The 14373-nt window shown below is 44.7% G+C and overlaps 1 long non-coding RNA gene across 1 annotated transcript; it reads left to right on the plus strand.

Annotated features, from left to right (window-relative positions):
- Positions 1 to 2002: 2002 nt before the first annotated feature.
- LOC133914090 (uncharacterized) lies at positions 2003 to 2631 on the plus strand. Its single transcript, XR_009909166.1, has 2 exons — positions 2003 to 2404; positions 2497 to 2631. It is a non-coding gene; the product is annotated as an uncharacterized LOC133914090 (long non-coding RNA).
- Positions 2632 to 14373: the final 11742 nt, after the last annotated feature.

Below are 14373 nucleotides of genomic sequence, written 5' to 3' on the forward strand. Positions count from 1 at the left end.
AGGGCGGCAGGCGGAGCGCCTCGGGCCTCGCGATGTTATCCCGAGGCGCGTCGGATGACGCGGGATGGGACCCGCGCATTAAATGTCCCCATGCCCTTCTGCCAGGATACAGCAGGGACTGACACCGAGCGTGGCAGGAGCAGTTGGAGGTGACAGGTCACGCGCCCTCTTAAATGCGGCATCGAGCCTTTCTCTGGCTGATACCTCACTGCTGGACCCCTGTGGAGGCCATCGACGAAGGACTTCTTGGGCCGTCGAGGAACCGAGTGCTCGGGGGTCACTGTTCACATCCCCGAGCACTCTCTCCTGGAAACACCCTCTCTTGGTCCTCGGGGAACCGAGTGCTCGGGGGCCACTGTTCACGGCCCCGAGCACTCTCTCTCGGAATTGACTGTTCGGATCCTCGGAGAACCGAGTGCTCGGGGGCCGCTGCTCGCAGCCCCGAGCACTCTCTCCCGGAACTACCTTCCTTGATCCTCGGGGTATTCGGGTGCTCGGGTGCCCCTGTTCGCGGCCCCGAGCACACCCTTCCCGGTACTCAGCTTTTCTGGTCGTCGGGGGACTTAGGTGCTCGGGAGCTACTGTTCATGACCCCGCGCACTCCCTTCCCGACACTTGGTCTTCGTAGATCATTCGGGAACTCGGGTACTCGGGGACCACTGTTCATGGCCCCGAGCGCTCTCTCCCGGGACTTAGTCTTTTCGTACCTCGCGGAGATGATCCCCGCGTGAGGGCGCCGTGTGGCGGATTGCTGACCTGGCATCGGGATTCGGGGATCCCTGGTTCCTGATTCACCGACAACCATCCTGTCCTATTTAACTTCAATGTCATACATCCAACTAAACACACCCTTACAACCTGCATGGATGCGCATAATCTCGTGAAGAAGCGTGTTTAATTGACTGTATCTACTGTTCCTGCATGTATCCACTCATGCAAATACATGACCTCGGTGTGACTAAAGAATGAAGCTCGATTTGAGTTTCACTCCTCTTATATGAGCAGATGCAGATTCATGTATGCACACTCACTTGTTAGTACCATAAAGATATTTTTATATAAGTAAATAATTACAATCTTAACTCTTGCATCCGCTTACACTACCTCAAATTTAATCAATTTAATCAACCGAATAGAAAATCAACTCATTACATCCGCTCATACAACCTTAAATATAATCAACCAAACGTTCTTCTATTTAACACATATAACTCCAATCAATTTATTTCTCCTCGCCCAAAATATATATACAACTTTACAAACAAATACACCTTTCCTTAGTGTGCATGCTGGCTGGATGGGGTACATGCCAATTGTTCAAAATATATATACAAACAAACACACCTTTACTCACTGTGCATGCTGGCTGGATGGGGTACATCCCAATTGATTTACTGATGCTACGGGATGCGGGTATACATCAGCAATATTTGTTTGGTCCACGTCCCATCTTGCTCGATCATGTTCAGGAACTGGATGCGCACCGTGCTGCACCTCGGAATCTTGACGAGATAAACATTTTTTTAATCTACTGTGATTTTCTATTGGATGGGTCACCAAAGTACTGATTTACCGGTACATCGTAAAACAGTAAAAAAAAAATAATTTACTGATCCACCGAGTGGCCGCGATGCCAAAGTAGCAAGTTCTAGGATGAGTTGCTATCAGCAGGCCGCGCACATCTCAGTCACGCACCCAAGGGACAAACCGGTGCCGTCCAGTGGCACCGCGGGGAGGCCCGCTCGTCGTCGCCATCCGCGCGCTGGGCCCCGCCCCGGGACATGGTCCAATAGGAATAGGGGTCGCAGCAGCGACATGGGCATGTGCAGTACAGTGCAGTGCTGTGCAGGAGCCAGCTCTTTTGCGGCCTGATGGCAAAGCACTGATTCGAGCCGAGCCGTGCGTGAGCGTGACTTATGCGCACGCGCCGCAACAGAAACAGCTCTTGGGAGGGTCGAACCGTCGTGGTGGCGCTCGGCTCGACGGCTTTCCGCGTCGCGGCCGGTCGAGTCCGCCGTCCCTGTCGCGCATTAACCGCGCACGGCGCGAGTGAAGAGCGCCGCGATGTATGTATCCCAGCACCCGGCTGATGGGTCGACCGGCGTGCGGCTCGCCCTCTCGTGAGCCCGGCGCGGGCAGGGTGGTTCGCGGCTGCCGATCCATCACCGGGGTTTCGCGCGCACGGTATCCGTCGCGAACGAGGGACGGAGAAGTGTGCTGCGCATGTCGACGTGGAGACGCGCGGCGCGGTGCATCCGTCCGCGCGTGCCGCACGCCAATGGTCCACGAGCTATCGCTACGGCTTCTGCTCCGGCGCAGCTCGGCAGGATGCCGGTCACCGTGCAAGTTCGGGCTGGACGTCATCGCCAGTGTTGTTAATGTCGCGGAGCAAATGAGCCATCAAGTAAGACTCTTCTTTTTCTTTTTTTCTCTTCTTATTCCTTTTTCTTCCTCCTCCGTGTCAAAAAATTTTCAACAGACTTGATGAGCTCCCAGGTACATCAAAGTTAGGAGGGCTTGAACCTCTCCGCCTACACGGTGGATCCACTCCTGGAAACGTGGCCAGCCGAGTTGGCAGACGTATGAGCTGTGACAGGATGGATAGGACCGGGAGTGAAAAATAAATTTTATAGGATCTGATTTAGAAAGATTTTTATAAGATCTTAACTATAACTTAATTTTATGCTCTAACGGCTAGACTGAAAAAATAAGAGAATAAACACGTATTATGTGAGAGAGTCTTTTATAGCATCGGTTACTTCACCGGGGAACGGACACGGGCATGTGAGCGCCTGTGCGGCATCTTGGTTGAGTTGTTGCGCCGCTGCGCGCTGACAACCGGATGGGCCTGGCCTTGATTGGTCCGGGCACCGCACTACACTAATGCAGCGTCTTGAACCCTTGTGTGATTCTTTGTGGCACAAGCAATGTTGCAACAGTGTGTTAGGTTTGGTATTTGTCTTTGTTTGTCAGCTAGCGACGCTGCGAGAGGAGAGGTCGATCTCTCCTTCGTACCGGTTGTCTTTGAATATAAGCAAGATGCTACCATTGCATAGGAGATTGGTTTGTCTTTACTCTCTCTCTCTCGGGAAGAGAAGGGAAGGGAAGGAATAAACAGTAGTCCGAGTTGATGTGTCATTGTTGGTGTTTTGGCCCGTTGCGTCAGTGGAAACGGACTGCTGCTCCTAGCTGACAGGGCCATGCATTTCTGGATAAATTCGAGGTGCTATTCTGGATGAGAACTTCTGTTTACTGGGCAGTTCGGTTGCTGTCTTGCTGACCTTTAATCGATGATAGTTATGTCGGATTTGGTGTAAGTAAACTTCCAAATGATCTGCTGATTCACGGTGATCGCAGCCAAAGCATGTTTTCTTCAGAATGCATCCTGAAGTTTTCTGAAGTGGAAATGGAGAGGACGGGGCACAACCCTCAGTGGCCTCCCTGAAGCTCTGCCCATTGATATGGTGAGTGGTGACTGACCATCACCCAACAATATATGGGTGCAGCATACCTGTCTTCCTCTATAGTTTCCAAAGAAAAGTCGCTTCATGGTCTTTTCGTAACTACGACATGTTTTGTTTCATGCTAAACGGGTACAATTCTCAAAGTTTAGCAAAAACCCCTTTGGAACGCATTAATTGGCGTTGGATATAGATGTCAATCGCTAGGGCGGGTTACAGTTTAGCAAAATCCGTTTGCTGCAATGTGCCAACGATGCGGCCACTTGTCCTATTGAGGCAAATAATCGAGGCTGGTTTGTTCAGCTTACAATCAATGAAACCGGCATCATATATATGCAGGCATGTTTCGCGTCGATCAGTGTAACTCGTGAACCGCAGCGCTTGTCCCGTACCAATTTATTGGCCCTATTTGGGACAGCTTCTACATAGCTTATGGTAAAAAAAAAAAGTTGGCAAACCCTTCCCCAAACGGCGTGCTTCTACGTTACCAATCCCTTGTTAAAAAAGCCACCAACTTTTAAGACGTCTCTAACCAAAAAAACTTAAAAAATTTATCCTCTATAATATTATTACAGCATCTCCTAACACTATTATAGCATTCCTTATTTTTTTCATCTCTAACAGCTATCCTATTTTCTACATTCTATTACTCTCCTCCTCCTCTCGAGTCCATATGCATACACTAGCTACAGTGATACGGGAGCCATATCCAGGCACAAATTTGCCGGCTCCCGTCCCCAACCCGCTTCACCGTAGCCTAGAAAAAGCAGCTATGCAGTAGCTGTTGGAGGGGGAAGCGGGAGCTAGAATCAGCAAATCGCGCTTTACAGTGTTTTGCGGCAGCAAATACCGTCTCCGTTGGAGACGGCCTAAGGGTTAAAGTTATAAAACTACCTCGATTACCACTAGTAAATAGCCTCTCACCTACCTCCCAACCCTGTGCTCACCCCCTCCTGATCTCTCCATGATTGCTCTTACCAAAATGAGTGACTTCTAGGATAGGGCACTAGAGCCGCCGCTGCCAGACCAAAATGAGTGACTTCTAGGATAGGGCACTAGAGCCGCCGCTGCCAGCCTCCTCTTCACTAACCTAATCCAGTTCAAATTTCTCTCCCGTCGTCCTAGACTGCAGTGCCACCTCCCGTCCACACTGGCCCCGAACTACATCGGCTCTGGCACCATCCACCAGCTTCTACACCAATATCCTCGCATTGACAGATCTATCGTGAGCTCACCCATCTCCCTCCTTGGTAGCTTGCCCGCTGCCGCCCCCAACTCCTCCACTCAATATCTTTTTTAAAACTTTAACTATAAATATCTTTTTTATATTTTAATTTAACTTTTGAAAATTGGTATAGTAGATCCGTCTTATAAAATAGTTTCATGATATTAAAATTTGTTATATTTTAAATATATTTTGTATTAGTAAGTAGTCAAAGTAGTGTGTTAGTGATCGTGTCGATATCCAAAATAATATTTTTTCTTTAACGGAGACATTCAATTCCAGTTAACTCCATGATAGCCAGAGAGAAGAGCAAGTAAATTTAATTAGCTATCTATGAGGAATCATCCAAATTATATTCGGATTAAATATTTGGTCAATCATTAAATAAGATAAGAGCTAACACACTTACGTCTCTCGACATGCCATGTGTTAACCCACATCTCACCATAATAATCATAACCACCAATAATTAACACGATCCATAAATCGAAACACACGCCTTTACAATAAGCTGCATCACATCAATGCATAATAAAGAGCGAGTAATATAATTATATTATAAGTCTGTAGGTCGTTACAAGTTCAATGATTTAACGATCAGCAAAGTCTAGGAAAACAAAATACATATGTAACTCCTAGCATGTTAGAGTTACTACGCAACAGAATTTAACGTCTATAACCAACAAAAAAGTGACGTAATTTGCCCTAAGGCATCACTGAGTCACAACGAGTGGCCCACCACTACTCTTGCCCGTCACCGTTATCGGCGGGCGTCAAATAACCATATATTATTTCATTATCACATGCAAAAACTCAACAAAAGTAATATGAGTACAAAATACTCGTAATACTTACTCTATAGTAGGTACATATAATAATCCGACTCTAAAGATTATACATTTGAGGATGCGTAGCAAGAAAATAAGCCACAATGTTAAATGGATTTATACGTAAAGACATTTATCAAGTAAAGAGTGTGAACATCTAAAACTTAACAACTCGTATCCTCGTATCGTGATATCATAACCATGAGCATATATGTCCTTTGAACATACTCTTCTCGATATCAACCATCATTAACAATTTCCTAACATACCATAACCACCCAACATCGAAACTCTACGATTGATATGAATGTATATAAACATGCTCATAACCAAGAGCGTGGTAATTCAAATTGATTTTACACCATGCAAGAGGTACATCCAGTGACGGAGCATGGACCAAAAATCAGAGGGGGCAAAGCTGAAAATTAGACAATCCAGATGCGATCAATTCAAAGCCTAACTAATTAATTAACCTAAATATTAGTACTTTACTAGGTAATTACACAAATATTGGGGGGCCAAGGCCCCCCTTGCCCCTAACGAAGATCCGTCCCTGGGTACATCTTTACTCACACGACTTAGATTTATCCACTTGACCCCTGAGACAATTTTTCTCGTACCGAAAGTACCCACTTGCGCTTTCCCCTATGGCACCAGAGTTACCGCGAGCATATCATGGATACCTTCGGTTACCCACCACCTTGTTTCTCCTTATTCTTTTTTCTCAAACACTTCATTGGGCCACAAGTCAAATGTTAACACGGCGTATGATAATTGGTTTATCCATGCATTTATTGAATATGTGAAAGTACAGAAAGTGCTTTAACCAACGACAAACAACGGTCGTTGCTTAATCGATGTAAGCGATCTATGACATCTGGGTTTCTCTTTGATCTGCCCCTAACACCGTCCACATCTCATCTCGTCCTCACCAACTCTTCATCCAAACATAATTTGCATTGTGAAATACATTTAAGTCCTATAGCTCGTGAATGATGGGCATACCACCGCTCGACTTCTACTGATGACCTATGTATTGCTAAGCATCTCGGATAACTTTTAAATTAGACATTAATATTATTATACCCAGATTACAAGGATGTGGATCGTCAATAATCAAGGTAGAAACAAATGCATCAACATATGTTCTACCAAAAAATCCCAACAGTGGCTCGCTAAAACATGCACGACAAACATAAAGTGATAACTTATCAAATTAGACACAATAAGATCCAAAGTAAAGGTGAAATATTCTTAGATGCTTGCCTTGTTGCTTCGGTGTTTCGCTTACATACAACCCCGATTCGGTATCATACTTGATAGCTTGAACCATCGATGTGTCACTCTCTAAATAATTGAAGAACACAGCAAAAGAACAAATATGTATGCTTATGATACATGATTGTAAATGAAATACAATGTGCCATGTTATGAAAACATTTGCAAAGAGAACGCCTAAACGATTTGGTTAGAAGAGGTTTGAATCTCGCATGAGACAACCTAAGCTCAAATGTATTGATTGGCTAGCGGTTAGACCATGGGACTCAAACAAAGAAGAAATCGGTACTAAGTAGACATGATGGCTAGACCAGACCCATGGCAGTCAGGCCGCTAGGTCTAGCGGTTAGACCAGCCCTAGTGGCGGTCTGACTCCTGTTTATGGAGTCTGATTCGGAGTTTGACTGGCCAAGTCACAACCTGGCATTCAGACCGCCAGGGTGTCACACCCAGTTTTATAAAGGGACAAAACCAGATATAAACCACATGTATGTCAGGATCAAGTTTCATATATGCGGTGACTTCATCAGTGTATAACACACAATGCTATTATTATAATACTTAACTTAAACAAAATAGGAAAACCTCAAAGTCTTTAACTAAAACACACTAGCAAAACACAGCGAAGCTCCCATCTTTCATAGGCAATTGACCGGGGGTCCATTAGCCTAGCAATCTTCATCTTCATCGATGTAGTAGAATGATTCTTCTTCATTATCTGAGCAGCATTTGATGTATATTTGGATGGAAATAGCAAATATGAGTACATGTCATACTCTGTAAGTGTGAAAAGTAAATGAGATGCAAGCTTAAATAAAGAAATAGACTGTAACAAGTTAAATTTCATAAATACCAACTATGCTATCGTAGAGTTATAAAAGCATTATATTTAACTATGTGATTCATCATTAGACTTACATCTCCTAGAAAGAACTCCATATATTTCCCAACTATCTGAAAACCACTTCAGGTTCCCAAACCATCCTACTTGATATCCTCCATAGGTAACCAAGAACCATCCAACCGAACCACTAATCCAAACCAGCTAAACATGTGAGGATCCAAGTCTCTTATGATCGTGAGCACGACTGCTATATCAGATTTTACACTCTACAAAGGTTGTTCAGCTTTCCCCACGAGTCGTGTTTTCTTTGTTGCCATGTCTGCGAAACACTTAACATACGACCATGGTGTTCACCCGAAAAATTGCCACAAGGCTGCTACAAAGTTTGAAACAAAGAACGCATTTGAAAAGTTAGGATCATAATGTTCAAGGATACTTTTCTCTTCCAACTTGCTGCTCAGACTCTTCAAAGACTTGGTCATGTAGATTCTCTCGAACTGCTCCTCGTCTGCTCTCAGAACACTCTAGAAAAATACACAATAAAACTAACTAAGAACAGTATACCAAACAATAGCTAACATTTATGAAAAAGTACTAAAAGATAGTACATGTTGCTACTAACGCGAGGGCACGAAAATAATCTAAATCGGAGATAGAACGAGAAAGTTACGATAAAAACAAGTTTAAGGTTAAATCTGAAAAAGGAAATGACTTGTTTTGAATAAAACAGAAAGGTTAGGGGCTTTTTTGAAAATAGAGGGACCTATTTGCAAATATGAGAAAGTTTAGGGCCTAAGATATAAAAAGACATGAGCTTTTAGGTAAATATAGGAAAGTTTAGAGGCCAAAGTGTAAAATTGTCACTTTCATGAATTAAAGTAAATTGGAAAGCTCACTGGATAAAAAACTTTGCTGACGTGGCTAGACACATGGGCATTAAGGTTGACGTGGCAGCTGATTGGGCGTTGACGTGGTAGCCTAACTAGACAACTCGGCTGATTGGGATTGTGTAGCCACGTGGCATCATGTGATTTTCTTGCAAAGAGGTATGCTACCAATCTAATCTGGGCCAACCAAAATAGATCTAACAGCTGGGAGGATTTGGGTGCGCCAGCGCTGAGGTTCTCAGTGGAGCCGAGGTCGGGCACGATGGCAAACTCACTGGCGCACGAGCAAAACTCATCATCGGGCACGAGGAGCGACAATGAGCGGTGGAACATGGAGAGGGGCGAAAGACAAACCCGTTTGAGGGGAGAGGGGGCCTCACCAATGCTTACCAAGGCTTCGCAACGACATGTGAGGGCAGAGAGGCTCGATGAGTGACGGAGGAGGTCTTCCGGCGGCTGGGAAGTGAAAAGGAGGGCTCGGAGGACTTACCCTCGTGCTTGCGATTTGCGAAGCCAGAGGTCCCGTCGGTGAGGGCGGAGCAGCTCCGTTCGTGATGGTTTGCGCAAGCTTCAGCGAGGGTCGCCAATGGCGATGGCTAGGGGTTGTGGTGGCTTGGTCTAGGGAAATAGAGCGAGAGGGGGGCGTTGACTTATATATGTGAGGGGTGGGATAGATGAACACGCAGAGCAGGTCGGATTTGGTTGGGATTCAACTCGAAAAAAAGGCGATGGCATTAGATCGTGGTCGGCTCGGACTTGACAGGCAACGCGGGGAAGGATTCAGGCACCAGCAGGGGAGCGAGGAGGAGCATCAGACTGCTGGGCCGGTGCGTGGCCTAGGCGGGAGGCAAAGGAAGGAGGGGAGAGAAACGAGCTCAGCCAAGGATGGAAAAAGGGAGCGGACCGAAAAACAAAAAGAAAAAAAAGGGAAGGGGAGGGAAACTCGTCCCAAGGAGAGAAAAAATGAATTTTCTTTTATGGAAAATAATTTCAAACTTTTCCAAAATTCTAAATGGTGCTCCGCGGTGTTTTCAAAACTATTTTTTCACACTATAGAAACCCTAATACCTATTTTTAGCATGAATACACTTCAACCAAGATATAACCTATGTCAATATTATATTTAGTTTGGAAAATAGGTTTTAACCTATTCTATTTATTTAAACCTTAATTAAATTCTAGAATTTTTTTTTAGGAAAGTATGAAATTAAAAACCAGGGTGTTACAAATGACTGATTTTTGCCACCTCGATGAGGTCGCCGACGAAGGCTCCAGCGATGTTTTCGACCAAAAAGGGTATCAAAACACTCTACAAGGTTATGAAAGTGTTTTTTGGGTTGTTTGGACGACATGCACTGGGCCAAACTTAAGGACCCCATAGATGAAGTCCATGGCTAGCTAGGGTGGAGCTCGAGAACTATGAGGAAATGGTTGGGGAAGTCTTACATCGGCGTGTGAAAGCTTTCTATAGTTTGGTCAATTTCGGGGAAGCTTCGATTCGAAGATCGGGCTCTGAGGTGGTTGTTGGACTTGGGGTGGAAGAAATCGCGTGAAAACATATCCAGTGAAGAAAATAGCGGAAAGGAGCTCGGAGAAGCATTCGGGAAGCTCAGGATGCCTTCTCCATCGATCTCCTGCCGTCGTGGTGGTTGATGTAGTCGAGGTGGTCTCCTCTCTCTCTCAGTTTTGGTGGAGACGAAGTGAGTGAAAGAATGAGCGAGGGAGAGAGAGTGGGTTGAAAGCTTTAAGTAGCTCACATGTTAAAAGTCTTCATTCTTTTTTCCGTTTCTTCATATTCTTTACCTCATCATTCCTAAATGGTTTAGGGGCTTCCTAACTATTTCTAAACAATTCATACTCAAAAATATTTGTGGTAGAAACACATATTAATTAATGGCATAAGGGTTTTGAAATGTGTTTAAATACTTAAAATAAAACAAAATACATAAAGTTAGGCTTTTTAAGGTGTGACACTATCGGCCATGCATGCACGCACGCATATCATTTTGCAGCAAGAGAATTGCACCCGGAACAGAACGCCTCCGTCCTGCCGAATCCGATCCCTAGGTCAATGCCCTTACACCATGGACACACATGAAGACGAAGCGCTGGTAAAAGTTGCAACCCGTGTGAGATAGATCAGCTATGACTGATGCTGCTGTGTGCACCAGTGCATGTGCGACAATTGCTATGATGCTATATGTGCCAATAAGCGCCAAGTCAAGAAGAGGAGAAAAAAGAAAATAAAAGAGGAGAACAAAAATAGAGAGTCCATATTTTGTAGATCTTGATCTGTTATTGTCACTGAGAATAACTTCATTTATTCGTCGGAATCGGATCAACATCCAGTTACGCATCTATAAAATAAGTACATCATACTCAAATAGAAAAAAGAGAGAGGTTGAATCAGATGCAGCTTTCTTTAAACATGTGTTTGCCTGGCTTCCTGGAATACATGTTCTGAAAATTATTTCGTTTTCCAAGTTGCATACGACAGAAGACTCCTGTTGCTGCAACCACCGTGGTCCAAAACATTTTTTGTTCGGCTGTCAAGTGGGTCAGTGATAGATTTCCGGTTAGATTTGGTGCAATCACTTGTCACCTAACTTCGATTTGGAATCTGTCCTAAAAAAAACTTTGATTTGGTATCGAATCCAGTCTTTTTATTAGTACTACTTTTTTTCAGATGCAGTCTTTTTATTAGTATACTACGAAAGCTTTCTCGTCGCTCATCTTTTCGTCTCGCAGACGGGAGTGACAGCCAAAAGCACCAAGCGCTAGCAGTAGAGCTGTTCTGATTCCTGAACTGAGGCAGGGGGGCCACTGGTCAGATCAATAGAAACAGGAAGACAGTACAAAATGGATAAGGCAGGTAGAAAATGGGCTCGACTGGCAGGGAACGGGTGGCTCGGCCGTGGAGCGGCGAGGAGGGACGGTGGCAGGAGCCCCGGCAGGGAGGAAGACGGTCGGTGCGGCGGTTGGGGCCCGGACTTGGGGCGGCGGCGCGGGTCGACGGCGTTGAGCAGAACAGAAACGGCTGGGACGGGACGGCAGCACTGCCCGGTTTGACGAGACGAGCGATGCGAGTATGCGACGGAACGGAACGGGACAGCGAGCTAGTGCGCCTGGAGTTATTAGAATTGGGCTTTTTTTTTAAAAAAATCTACATGTGGATTTACAGGAAACAATATAAAAAATAAACTATTTTTATGGAGCTGCCACAGTTGCCACGTAGTGACAGTCATCACGACATCAATTGTTATGGCGTCATGCTATTTAACTATGGTGTAAAATATCATGATGCAGTGCAAAATTATCTATTTTTAGAAATTATTTTTCTAAGAATTAATTTGTAGATTTTTTTAAAGGGTCAAAATGAAAAAAAAATCCACACATGCCGCCAGCTTTCCTTTCTAGACCATCTCGTCTGGAGCGCGATCTAAGAGTGGGCCAAATTGGTTCGTAGCGAGATCCGAATTTGTGTGGGCCTACGACTTGTGTTAGAGGGCCGGCTTCGCGATCGAAATCTGGATGGGCAATTTGATCCCGTTTGCAGCTTCAAAAAATTTTAAATCTGAAGCTATGAATGAAGAGTTTTATTTTAAATTAAAAATTAAAATTTTAGCTACTTTATTTTATCATATAATTCTAATTCTAACCTGAATTTCAGAGGTAGAGCTGTGCCAAATATACCGTCGTCGTGGATGTGAGAATCAGCCAATTCCAGGGTGAATGGTGGTTGGGGTCCTTTTTCCATCCTTCGTGCAACAGCGGCCAAGATGTCAGAGATGTTCGTGTCTCGTTTTTTGTCCTGCTATTGTGCGTGTCGACTCGTGCAGCATCGAGCTTCAGTTTCTTCGGAATTTTTGTGCAGTTCTTCTCTGTATTTCTTGCTGGTGCTCTAGTTCAACTTCAACTTCCAGCACCGGTAGTCTCCCAGAGTTCTCTGTTTTGAGGAGACGGTTCAGACAGCAGGTTCCACCTGCATAAGCCCCAGCTCCAGTCCAGCGTCAGAGTTTCCTTGACCTTGCTATTGCAGAGTCAGAGGCAGAGCAACCTGCACGTCAGGAGGGCCAACAGCAGCAGGTGTCAGTTCCAGAGTCAGCTTCGGGGCAGGCATGTATTAATGCAGCCATAGCTAAGGTTCACGAAGAACCTTACTCAGCTTAGAGTCTTTTGGTAGAATTTTCTAAATTTTTTAGAGGAAAAAAAATTATTTTTTCAGCTTCTAACATCTAATTTATTTCTAAAAATAACTCATACGAATACCACTAAAAGAGATACAATCTGAAAACTGCTCTAAAAACTCTACTAAACATGCTACTTAAATTCCAACATCTAGTTCATTTTCAAAAATAACTCATACAAATTCCACTCAAAAGATAAAATCCAAAAACTACTATGAAAACTCTACCAAATATGCTACCTTAAGTTACAGCTTCCGACGCTGGCACCGTGACTTTGGGCTGCGCTGAGTCGGTGGATTAGCAATGGACGGTTAAGACGTAGCATTATAGTAATACTACAGTTGGCTACAGTACCGTATTTTCAACACAATATAGTATATCAGCATAGTATTTTATGTCCGGTGCTCGTGCTACAGTATTGTACTGTAAATTACTGTTTATTCTCTCACAAAAATATTGTTCACACTGCTGTAGCCCTCTGACTTTGCATCCTCCAGCCAGAGCAGCCGGTTCCGTAAATTTGAGCTCTCACGCTCGCGAAAAATAGACTCGACCCTTCTGGTATGGCATGGCATGCAACAGAAGATAACAAACCCATATTAGCGGGGGGAGGCCTCGAGAATAAGGAAGGAGAGAGACGAAAGCCGGCGATGGCAGGAACGTGGCGGCGCTCCGGCGAGACACGGCACGCTGCTGTGGTCGGTGAATCAAACAACAACCACCCTCGACCCTGACAGGACTTCAAAGTTCAGTTTCGTCAGTTAAACGAACAAGGCTGAGACAGGGTGAAGTCGGCAACGCAAATAAAGAAACGGCGACTCCACTCGAAGCGGTACGCGGAACGGACGGCGTTGATACGTAATCCAACGGCTGTCATAGGATCTAGTAGCTACTGTTGGCGTACCTCCTGTTTACCGTCTTCGCTGTCAGTATTTTCGTTTTCTCTTTTAACTCTGCTGTAACTGAGATTACTGGTTAAACTTGACGGCAAAAATTTATCAGCTCGGATATAAACCTGGTCTGGAGTAATGGAAGAAGGATGACGAAAGAATATCATAAAGTATTTTTTATCTCTTCCAGCGTTCCTCTGTTCGTCGTCAATTCATAAAAAAACCACAAAAAAACTATCCGTTCGGATCTCTGCAACGTGAGGTCCTAACAGACAGCCACTTTAATCCGCACGATCAACCTTGTACCGCCAGATTTACGACCTGTATAGCTCTTCCTCGTGCGCCGCCGTTCCTAGGCCAGCCGGGGTTGCCGATGAAGGGGCCGCCGCAGCGGTTCCGTCAGGAGCAGCGCAGCTCAAGACGAGGGCCGTCGCCGGGTTGCCCTACGTGCGCCCGCCGATTAGCCGCGCGCTGAGCTGATCCAGTAACCAGCTTGCCCGTTCTTTCACAATTTCGTGCGAGCGTCCAATCAACCAACATCGTAATTACGCACTCTCTTAAGTTTAAGATTAAGGCTATATTTGTCGTTTATGTGGTGGATTGTTACAATCTTCTACATTATGTAAAGAAGCGTATTTTCATCAGATTGTGTATTGTAAAATTTGGTAGTATATTTTAGCTTATTATAAGAACTGGCTTTTAGATTGTGTTCGTTTTTATATTTTTTTACTCTTAGGCTAGAATTTATAATCTAAATAAAAAATAAACAGAACA

Source organism: Phragmites australis, chromosome 4 (genome assembly GCF_958298935.1).
Source record: "Phragmites australis chromosome 4, lpPhrAust1.1, whole genome shotgun sequence".
NCBI lineage: Eukaryota > Viridiplantae > Streptophyta > Magnoliopsida > Poales > Poaceae > Phragmites > Phragmites australis.